This window comes from Octodon degus, unplaced genomic scaffold (assembly GCF_000260255.1).
Source record: "Octodon degus isolate 3935 unplaced genomic scaffold, OctDeg1.0 scaffold00137, whole genome shotgun sequence".
Lineage (NCBI taxonomy): Eukaryota > Metazoa > Chordata > Mammalia > Rodentia > Octodontidae > Octodon > Octodon degus.
The window spans coordinates 501,752-513,670 of record NW_004524713.1 but is presented as its reverse complement, the minus strand read 5'-3'; the positions used below and the strand labels follow the sequence as shown (position 1 = coordinate 513,670).

Genomic DNA, 11,919 nt, shown 5'->3' with positions numbered 1-11,919 from the left:
AACATTACATTATATAATAGAACATTATTATATAACACATAATTTATGCTAATCTTCTCCTCTGATACTACTCAAAAACTTTATTTATTTGGTACAGGGTCTTGCTATACAGCTCAGGCTCATAGTGATCTTCCTGTCTCAGCCTCCCCAGCACTGGGATTGCATGCGTGCACCACCATGCCCAGTTTCGGTGGCTGGCTTGCTGCACGGCATGCAGTACTCGGGGTCAAACCCGGTCCTTGGGCTTGCCAGACAGGCGCTTAGACCATCAAGCTATCTCCTCAGCTTCAAAAACAGCTTTAGTGCCTATTATGTTTTAGGTAGTATGCTAGGAGCTACAGATGGAGCAGCAAATTAAATGCTATTCTGCTTTTATAAGGTGCATTCTAGCCTTAAGAGATAATGGGAAAGTCGCGTATAATATGTAAATATCAAAGAAGGAAATACAATGAGTGATTTGTACCTGACTCAAAAGAGTGAAGAAAGGCATTCTGGAATCCCTGGAAGTAAAACTCAGGCTAACATATGTAAGTAAGGACAGCGAACATGTTTCAAGTAGTTTAAAAAAAAAAAAAAAAAAGTACAATTAGGAAGTCCTTAGGATAAGAATCCAAATGAAGATGGAGTAGGATTCTGGGGGAGAAGGAAGTGGTGTGAGAGACAAACCTAGAGAGGCAGGAACGAAATCCCAGTAGAATTTGTAGACCACATTAAAGCATTTGTATTTTACTAGTTTACAGTTATCTCAAAGTTCTATGTATTGTTAGTATTTTTGTTTTCAGTTGATCTAGCATGGGGTAGGACTCCATGTATGATGAGAGGAATTGTATGAGGGAAACTCAACGAGTCAAGCTCAGTTAGGAAGCCACAGCAATGTTATAATGTAAAAAATAATAGTGACTTAAAGCCTAGGGGACATAAAGGTGAAGAAAAGAATAAACAAAAGTCAAGCATTAAATTGCTAGTATGATGATGACGATGAATGGTTGACTGATTGATTTTGCAGTGCCAAGGATCGAACTCAGGACCGTATGCTTGCCAGGCAGGCACTTATGCTGCTAAAGTATAATCCCCAGCCCCAGTGATTTTATTAATTCCACTTTGCATCAATATAATAAAATATATGACCCAGGCTACTTATTTTTTTTTATTTTTTTTTTTGAGTACAACTTATTTTTTTTTCTTTTTCTTTTTTGTTTTTATTTTTCAACAAATAATACACTGCATATAGTCTTCTTAGTGGTTAATTGCTGTACAAGATGCGGACTTGTGATCCTATTTACAAACACCATTAGAACAAATCATTCTATTCATTAACAGAATGTAACTATATATCTATCCCAACCACTTTGAATACACAGATACAAAATGGACATTCATCTGTATACACCATTTTTTTCTAAGTTCCGTTATTGAATATTATAGGTGTGTAAACTCAGCAAAATATTCTAAAAGAGTCCAGTAGCCCATAATAGCATTGGGTCTTCTGTTTAACTGGCAATGTCAGAAATTATTGACCTGAGTCCCCCACAGCTCAACTTAACAGCATGGCTTTATTTCTTATAATTTCATCTTCATACTTTTCTGCTGGATGGTTAAGACCAAGGTAAAGCAGGACCTATGCAACAAGAGTTGTAGCTTTTTGGTCTGAGAAGGTCAGTGAAATGCCCTCAGGATTTGTCCTGAGATCCTGTACCTCAGATTGTAGAACCTTTATCAGTGCAGCCATGTGGATGAGTCACGGCCATTGCTTGGCCAATGTGCTCTCTGTGAAAGCCTGAGAGAGTATCTTCTCCCCATGTGACTCTCCTTAGGCCCACTCTATGTCATCGATCACTTTCCTCTTTGGCCCTATAATCTTCTTGATCAGAAAATTTGGGACACTACCGAGGTACATGACGTTACAGTACAAGTTCTCATATGTCCTGAGTCTTAATTGACCTTAGAAGGCTAGGGCCAAAATGTTGGCTTTCCTTGTATCCCTCCTTTTTCTCTACTTTTGGTCTGCAAACTTAGGTTGTTAACCATCCAGAAGAAAAGCTTATTGTTATTATCAAACGATTTGGGCTATCAATCTTAACGACCCAGGCTACTTATAAAAAAGAAGTTTATTTAGTTCACAATTTTGGAGGTTTCAAGGCCCTAGTGAAGCAGACCTTGTTAGATTTATCTTTGGCAAAGGCAGTATAGAGCAATAAAATGTAGCTCATGTTGGGGCCAGCAGAGGCATCGTGAACCACAAAGAAGAGAGCTGAGTGAGGCCAAACTCAGGTTCTCCTAACAATGCTTGGTATAGAAAACTACCAAGGAATTCCACAAGACCAACTTTCCAAGGATGTGCACCCCAAGACCTAAGGACCTCCCAATTGGTGCCACCTCCCAAAGGTACGACACCTCCCCATAGTGCTGTTCTGAAGACCAAGGTTTCAGGCAAAATGCAATCTTGGTGGGTACTCAGACCACACTCAAATGACAGGAGATGGGATCTTTAGGATTGAATAAGAGGTCCCCAAGGACAGATGCTGGTAATGATTAGTACCATTTGCAAGTTTTTTGCTTAAATGCCTGATGCTGGTATTTCATGGGTGAGAAAGAGAAAGCATTAGTTAGGGCACAACTGAATTCAGCTTTTAAAAATGCTGAGTCTAAATAAGGTTCCTAGGGATATACAATTGGTAATATAAAATGGGTAATTCGGTACTAGGCTGGTGATCAAAAGTCAGGCAAGACCTGAAAGACCCAGATTTTGCAGGGGTTGCCGAAATAATTGAAGTCAGAGAAGACAAAATTAAGGAATAAATATTACAAATAAAAATTAAGTTCCCCTTTTGGTGCGTTTCCTGAGAGAGCTATTTTTCCTTGTCACACATTGTTTCTGACATTTTCTCTGCAGAGGATTTATTGCATTCAGAGAGGATACCTATATGCTGCTCAGTTTGGCTGGCTTTTACTTACATAAAATGTTACGGGACACTGAAGAACATTCCTAGTTTACATTAAGTGGCTGAAGTTAATATATCTGTTTCATTGAAAACAGCCACTCTCACCATCAAAGAAGGGAAGAATATATATACTTTTATGGCTCTAATTCTTTCCTCTTCCATGTAGTTAATAATTAGTGTTCTATCAAGGGTCCAGGGCGTATGTGCTCTATCCTTATGTGACCCAAATAACAGCAAGTTTTCTTTGCCTAGATCCAGCCCTTAAATCTTGGCATCACGTGAAGTACTACCCATATACTTGCCTCTCCCACTTTTCAACCATGATATCTTTTACTTAACTGTATTTCTAGTACTTCTATGGAATCATTAAATGTGTCCAAGAAGTTTTAGAGGCCTGAGAGATTTGTAGATTTATTGTTTTTAATTAAATATGATGGGCACTTCACAAAACATGACTTTATTTATATGACTGTCAGTAGTTAAACATAAAAATTTCATTTATCATAATATGAAATGTTTTAATATTTAAACAGTTGTCATCGACTCTGACAGTGGCAGAGTCTTCCCAAAGCCAATTCAGTCTCTGAGACAGACGATGCCGTATATACGCCCAAAAAGATGCATCACTGAGCATAAAGAGCAGTAGGGGGCTCCAAAACAGGTCCCAAAGTGGTTTGAGAAAGCAGAGAAAGGAGCTTGGTGTGTCTGTTGCAGGGTAACCAAGAGGGTAGTGCAAGCTCAGGGCTGCTCTCCGCATGCTGTCTGGCATTTGAATGGTTTGAAGTTTTCAAGGTAGGAGGACAGAGCTTCTCATCACATTGCCCAGAATAGGAAAGGGGAACAGAATACTCTGAAAGCTTTCAGCAATCAGATACAAAACGTGGAGTCAGAATCATTATTACCACTCACCCCTGATGTCTGGTTGATTACCAAAATGCGCTGTTTCATTTAATTGAACTTGTTTTTGTCATTATGGACCTCTAGGAGGTCTGCAGTCTGAGATTGCACAGGGAGGCAAAAGTTTCATTAAATCCCTTTACAAGAGCCCAAAACGATATATTTTGAGAAATAAAATGAATGCCTTGGTAACTATCAGTATTGTCTGCATACTGAAAGTATAAGGGATGTCTTAGTGAGGCCTTTTGTTGTGGATTTAGTGTGATTTATATTTTGAGTATCTATGAGGAAAGACATTCATAGAGTTCTTCTCCCCAAAAGGCAATCTTGGATAGGGAACTATTCTTGCTGTAACTGACAAGAGGAGATGAGCAGATCATTGAAAAGGGATTAAGATTTGACAGAGTTGTACAGATGGGGCAGATCCTTAGCCCGGGCATCTGGTACTGAAGGACAATAGGAAGTTAATTGTGCTTCCTTGGGTTCTGTTCCATTACCAGGGACATCCCAGGAAAGGGTTAAAAATATGCATTTACACAAGAAAATTCATCATATGTAAGGATAGTGCATGCCATCGTAAAATACATAAATACTGTCTACTCTTAACTCAGTTGGTTCCAAGGAGCGCCACAAATATCCAAGAGGTCTAGCAAAGAAGGTAACTCTCATCAGTACCATAACATCTGGCAAAAGACCAAGGGTGGGTGGAACTCTTTCCTGCCCCAAGTGTACGCCAAGTGTGGTTGTGCAATGCAGCAAAGAGGCTTCAGTAGCTATGCTAAGCTTTGAGAGAACTGTTTACATGGCCTAAGGCATAATAGGCCACTGTGCATGCAGGACCACAAGCTCAGAGATTGTGATGAGCAACCTGTTGCTAGGAGAGTCTGGTATGTAGCTAGCAATTGCACCCTAGTTGTATATAGCGTGGGGTTTAGGAAGCAAGTTTTTTTGACCCCAGTTTCCTGGACAACCTGACACCATCAAGTACAGTCGGGAGACTTCAGAAGACATGGCTATTGCTAAATCAGTACAACACTGTATCGCAATTCTAGAGCTTTTTGTTGCGTAAATCAAAATGTTTAAGTTTGTAAAAGCCTAAATGGGCTAGAATGAAATTTATGAATGAGGAATATGCTATCTCTAAAACGCTAAAAGGCCTAACACATATTGGGGCTAACACTGTGGATGCTGTTTCTTGGCAGTATTAGGGGTAGAATGGCCCTCAGCTAAATGACTTTCATGAAGTGAATCAAGTGGCAAGAATTTGTACTGTGTACAGGGGAACAATGCATCCTCTTTTATGAACTCTTCTGTGAATGTACATCCTCAAAGAATGCATCAAATGAACCTCCTTGGAAGAGGATATAATCAGTCTGATATCACTAGAGCTCTTAGAGAAAACTGGTTGCGTCAAGATTCTGTCAATAGACCATGAAGACAAGACTGTTAAAGTACCCTATAGATAGCCAGAAAAATAAAGCGTTACTATATCTCTTTGAAGACAAATAATTTGAGAGGTAGTTAAAATAGGCACTGAACATGCTATCCAAACCTGATTGCAAAGTATTCTCCAATGTGGGTTGAATTGTTAATTGATTTCAATAACGTGGTGTGATATGGTAGCCGCCAATATTTGGCATTAGGTGGTACCTCAGTATTCAGGTTTCGGCAATCCACTAGTGAGAAATGCCATGCATTTTTTTTTTGTCATGCATCTATTGTAGGTTTAAGAGCAGGCTAAATTGAGCCATTAAATATCGAAGCAGTGGGAATAATAACTTCCATAAGTAGGTCTCATTTGGGTTTCAAATTTTGAAGACCCTGACTTAATTTAAAGTGAGTCATAATGTGAGGGAGCGCAGGTCTGTGATGTGCCACTTTAACAAAGAGTTATTAAATATCAAAGAGTATCAATTGCTCATGGGCTAGAAGCATCCATGCCCACTATGGGATATAATTCAGGATAATGAGTGGCACAGCCGTGGGGAATTTAGAAAAGGCAAGTTATGATGATTTAAGATGAAGAATACATATTTTTCTCCCTTACATGTCCTGGAATATTTTCAGAAACTGTCCTAAGATTATAGGGCTAGCTTACTGATAATTAGGGGAATTCTCAGGTATAATTAGAGCCTTATTCTTAAGGCTATGAAGGTTTGACAAATGAATTTTGGTACATGTTAACAGAGAATTCAGGTTGTAGAGGTGCAAATCAATTAGCAACCTTTCATCTTGCTGTGTTTTGCTATATATACTCTTTAAGTTCTAGATTTCTAATTAGGTCAAATTGTGAACTTTCATTTTTTTCTGGCTTTGTTTTCTTCCACTCAGGGTTGAGGGGAGTAATTACTATATATGGTTTGGTGTGTGCATGTTAGGGAGGGAAATCCTCTTTATCCTGTTCATATTTTTCTTCCTCCAGTCATAGATATGTATCATCAGGATTAGGGCTTCCCAGATGATAAGAATTGCTTTATAAGGTATAAGGAGTCTCAACATAAGTCAGGTTTGACTTAACCCTTTGTGATGCATTTCCCTATAACCCTAAAGATCAGAATTGTTTTCTCCACTGTGGTATAGAGGTATTACAGCAATACTGGCATTTTGTTAAGTCCCACTGTGCTCTCTGATTCTAGATGTAAGCCACAGCATAACAGCCTTCCTCCACATGCGTGACGACCAGCAGGCCTGTGTGTTGCACAGGAATCAGTATTTCCCATGAAAGTCCTATAAAATGGAGGCAGTACCTGGTTGGGATAACAGGGTAAGAGTGATTTCTCTAAATCATGTCAGTTATCATGTATCCTAGAATATAAACACACAATCAAATCTGAGATCCATTGATAGGTCTGGACCAAGATTAATGACTACCGAGCAATTTTCTCTTTTCCTTAAATGCCAATTATCGACATTTCAAACTTAGCTGAATATAGCTATAATAGCTGATGAAGAAGCAGATATGGCAAAGCTCCAAGTACAAGCTTACAGGCAATGGTGCAACAAAAGAACTGGAGAAAAGAACGCCCTCTAGTGGTAGTTGTGATCTGCTGGGCCCCAGGGTTGTAGCGACCCTGTAGATACCCCACGGAAAAAGAAGGGTGGTCTCTCCACCCCAAACTTGCTTCAGATGTCACTCATACCAAATAGAATAGGAAAAGACTGATGACTCCCATAACGAGGATTCCAGGGAAAGCAGTGTGCACTCCCAAGCAGGTCCAAAAACAGCTTGGGCAGGCAAAGGGACCAGATTGGCCTTTTATAGTCACGTAGAGGAGGAGGTAAAATGAGAGTTGCCACGCATAGGACGTGGATAGGGTTCAGTTTGTAGCTGCACCAGATAATAAGCATGTTCATATGGGGTACAGATGATGAGTTTTGAAAACTGTTAGCAAATGTTAAAAAATGAATCCAGTGCAGGGGGTGGCACAAGCACCTGCCTGGTGATTCCTGGCCCCCCATACACACATAAAAGGGAAAAAAAAATCGGATTCTATCATAAAGTTATAGATTGGAAAACATTTTAATTGAGCTTTTGAGGGGAAGTAATTTGACATTATTGATTTTTTAAAAAGGAATTAGACTTATTGATGAAGTCATGCCAGTGATACCTAGAAAGGAGGCACAGTGGAAAACTGAGGAGAGGATGCATTTTCTGACTTTAGCCTCTACTTCTAAAAATCCAAGAAGAGGGGCTGGGGAGATGGCTTAGTGGAATAAGCGCCTCCCTAGCAAGTGCAAGGGCCTGAGTTCAGTCCCTGGTTAGGCAAAGCAAAACAATACAAACAAACAAACAAAAATACCTAGTTGCCCTGATTTTAAGGGCCTGAGATCAATCCCCGGTTCCACAAAAATAAATAAATAAATAAATAAATAAATAAATATCCAAGTAGATTCTAACCCACACTAACCCACACTTAAGAATGAACCCGTTAATGAGCCATGGTTGCTTATAGAAATGACATGGCCTGGGACAAGAAGAGAACTACTTGAATTATTATTTTTAGGAAGGGTCATGACAAATGGACCTCCAGACCCTCGATTTCACATTCTTCCTTTTAATATCATGTATAATGTACGGATCCCTGCGCAATATACAGGATTGTTGGTTGTCACGCATGTGGAAGAAGGCTGTTATGCTGTGGCTTACACCTAAAATCAGACAGCCCACCGGGACTTAACAAAATGCCAGTATTGCTATTATACCCATATACCACAGTGGAGAAAACATTATTGTTTCTCAGCAACCAGGTCCTCTTAGCTAGAAAGTCTTCGCTCAAACTCTTGACACAGCATTTATCACTTCTTATTCTGAGCATTTGTATTATTTGCGTATCTTATTTCTGCAGCCAGACAAGCTGACTGTGACTCAATTAACTGTTTACATTCATTACTCATTAAGTATTGCTAATAAACAGATATCTTATGTCTGAGTAACAGTATTTCAGATCTTACTCTGAAAATATGTAGTGTTGTTATACTTATCAGAAGAAAATCCTAACTTTACCTAGAAAAGAAAAACATGCATTTAATGTACATAAAATCTTCATGTTGTCAACCAAGATTTCAAGGGACCACTAAATTTTCAGGGGACCTCTATCCTTAAGGATAGAGGCAGACTCCTTGCCAGTTGTTTTTCCTGTATCACAAAAAGAGGGCAGTTTAGAGATATTTAATTTATTGTAATTTATTTTTATTTATTTTGTATTTTTAGCGAAGGGTCTACAGGGTGTTCAGGTCTCACTACTAGGTTAGACTCATAGTGATTTGCCTGTTTACAGCCTCCCAAGAGCTGGGATTACAGGCATGAGCCACCACACCCAGTCTCAACTGCCATCTCAGTGTGTCCCAGGAGACAGGGCTGGCTTGGCAGGCCTGGGGATCAAATCCCCAGCCCCTGTGCCTGTTGGCAGGCACTTTAATCCAGTGAGCTATCTGGCCGGCCCTAATTTACTGGAATTTATAAAATGCCTCCTAATATCCTGCTAAGTGCTTTATGCCCATCATGTTTTCATAAGAATGCAGTAGGGCATGAAACCGAATCACTACATTACAAATGGGGATACTGAGGCTACAAGCAAAGTGGTGTAATGGTCACAGAGATAACAAGCGGGGCAAAGAGGACCGAACTCAGGACTCCCTTCCCATCTAACAGTGAGATTTGTGGCTTATTTTATAATGTAAGTTAATAAATGCTGACGTAGAGGAAAAATGCTTGTACAATAGCCATCTACAAGAAAAGTTAAATATGGATGCTTCTAAGCTTTTAAAACTTTTCTACAGATTTTTCCTACATCTACTGTAGAAAAAATCTTTTCGACATCTACTGTACCTGCATATAACCTTTAAAAAAAATCCTGATTCTATTTACTGCTCAGAAATAGTCAAGACACTTTAATTGACATAGCTGAGTAACTTAGATTTGAGGTTTGTGTTAGCTTTCCACGAATGAGTATTGCCTCGGCACTCCCAGCAATCTCTCCTCTTCCAATAGGCTTTTAAGTCAACCCCAGGGCTGAATATGTTGTTGAGTCACCAATACAGGAGTTGAAATCTTTTCCAAGGATTTACCTGATGAGTGTGTATCAGCTCACCATTAAGGGAAAGGCAGGTTTTGTCCTACATGATGAAGTCACAGTTTCAAAATTAAGTACTTTGCATATATTATGCTATTACTGTTTAATTCTGTCAGTCCTTCAAAATGGAAATGTAAAATATATGTGCAAAACGAATTTCATTTCCTTTTACCAGATGAAGAAAGTATAGATTAGCAGAGAAATAACTGCTAGTGAGACAAAGTAACAGTAGTTGGAATAGAGAAGCAACTGCACCATGGTGGAGCTGACTCCAAAGTTTTCACTATTCTAGGGAGTAATATTATGCAAAAAGACTGGGGGGGGGGACTCACACTTTGCATTGGTTAAAAAAATTATAGAGCTATCAGGAATTTTAGGAATTAACTTCCTTGTTTTATAGATAGGGAACTGATACTCGAGAGATGCCTGAGTTCCTATATCTAGGTAAGCGGCAGAGCTGTAATTCAGACCAAGAGGTCTGACTCTAGGTCCAAGTAGAATCTCCCCAGTAGAATGCGCTCTAGTCCCAGAGCTGTCCAACTTCACACTTAAGACAAGGTCCCATGAATATTAATGATATTGATGAGGTGAAGCCGCGGGTCTGGAGTCATAAGTGTGCATTTTGCTAAACGGCTACCTTATCACTGCCCTGCTTGCAAAACTCATCCAAGCATATGCTGCTTCATATCTGTAATTTGTTTTGAGATCCCATGAGGGGCTGCACATTCTGGGTGTAAATCAGCATCCTAGTCAGACACAGCGTAGAGACCTGAGTCTCATGGTAGCTGTTCTCCATTTTCCTCTTACTGAGCTCAGCAGCACTTCATTTTAAGGTGCTATTAATAATCACTAGATTAAAAAGCACTGCTTGTCTTTCAGAAATACTGTGTAGTTTAAGCTGAGTTTATTCTGATTGGAACAATGGACTGCCTCTCTTCAGACTATCACAGATTAAAGCATACATTGGGATAGACTTCACAGTAATTCAGACACAACCTATGCAGGCCTTTAAAGAGGTGCAAAAATGACAAAACATGGGTTTGAAGTACATTAGGTTAAGACAGTGGGGAAATTTATGAAAAATATATACACACTTTCTAAATACTTGGCAAAGTACCTGGCCTGCAGCAGGTGCTCAGTTAAAAATGGCATTAATCACTGCTCCAATACTTTAAACCTTACACAACTACTGAAAATGACACAAGCTTACCCAACCTAAGTCAACTGCTTGCTATTAAGTGTTTTTAAAGGGGCTGACAGGAGAATCTTTTTTATCCAATAAAAGAAGGCTGCACCAAGAAACCTCTGCTTGTGGGAGTCACTACTAAGTTCGGCAGATAACTAAGTCAATGAAGTAAATGACAACATATTTTGTACTGGGCACATTTTATATGTGCTGATAGGTAAAGATTAGCTGATCTCCAATGAAGCTCAGATACTGAACAGGGAAAAGTAATACTGATACAGTGATTAGTACAGTATAAGAAACATGAATAGCTAGTAGAACAGAATAGGTAAGGATCTGTTTAGAGATGTATGCTTAAAGCAAATGCCTGAGAAGTGTTTTGGTTGCCAATAGAAACCTGTACAGAAGGGTCAGTGAGATGGCTCAGTGGAATAAGTGCTTCCTTGGCAAGCGCAAGGGGCTGAGTTCAATCCCTGGTTCCACTAAAAAAAAAAAAAAAAAAAAAAAAAAAAAAAAAAAAAAAAAAAAAAAGAAAGAAAAAAAAAGAAACCTGTACAGCAATAAGGCAGGCAGGAAGAATAGTTTGATGCTGTGCTCTCTCACATCACCAAAATACTTGTTTGAGGAGCTCAGTAAAGAAGTTAATGCAGCTATCATTTCTCAAACACATCTGAGGGGTCATTTTGATCATTTTTCAGAATAAAGTGATTTGTCCAAGGCCATATGGCTAGAGATGTTAACTGAAAAATTGAGATTGGTATAGTCTGATGGCAGATTCCCAAGCGCCTGGAATGGCAGCACAGAAGTGGCAGCGAGAGGAAGTAGCTCATTCTCCAGCCTTACAAATCTGTCTAAACCACAGCCATTGTTCTTTTAGTCTCTCTGAAGTCACAGACTTGCCACAAGACTTGGGCTGAATAAAGGTCTACTGCTTTAAAGCAAATCAGATCAAAACAAAACAACTACTGTGAGGACATTAGTTTCCTGGGACCATACTCTCCAGTCAATATGGCAGACAACTGACATCTGAACTAGGCAAAGCCCAAAGTACTCACATCAATGAGGAAAAAGAAACAAAAATATGTAGGCCACACTTAAGCCTACAGAAGTAAAACTAGCCGGTTTTACTTGAGTGTTGCTGCGGTGCAGAAAGGAGATAGATCCAGTTGCTGAATGCCAATCAGTAATCACACATCCTTCCCAAAGCACAGGCTACTGGAGGATTCCCAGCACTGGCCTTGTTTATCTCAGGCCAGCTCACAATATCATATTCATTTCTCTGGTGCAAACTACATGGCTAATGCCTGGCTGTTATTACTGC

The 11,919-nt window shown here is 39.4% G+C and overlaps 1 protein-coding gene across 5 annotated transcripts in view; it reads left to right on the top strand.

Moving 5' to 3' along the window:
- The window catches only part of Astn2 (astrotactin 2), a 1,030,147-nt gene that overhangs the window by 707,505 nt on the left and 310,723 nt on the right, over positions 1–11,919 (top strand). The window lies entirely within an intron of this gene.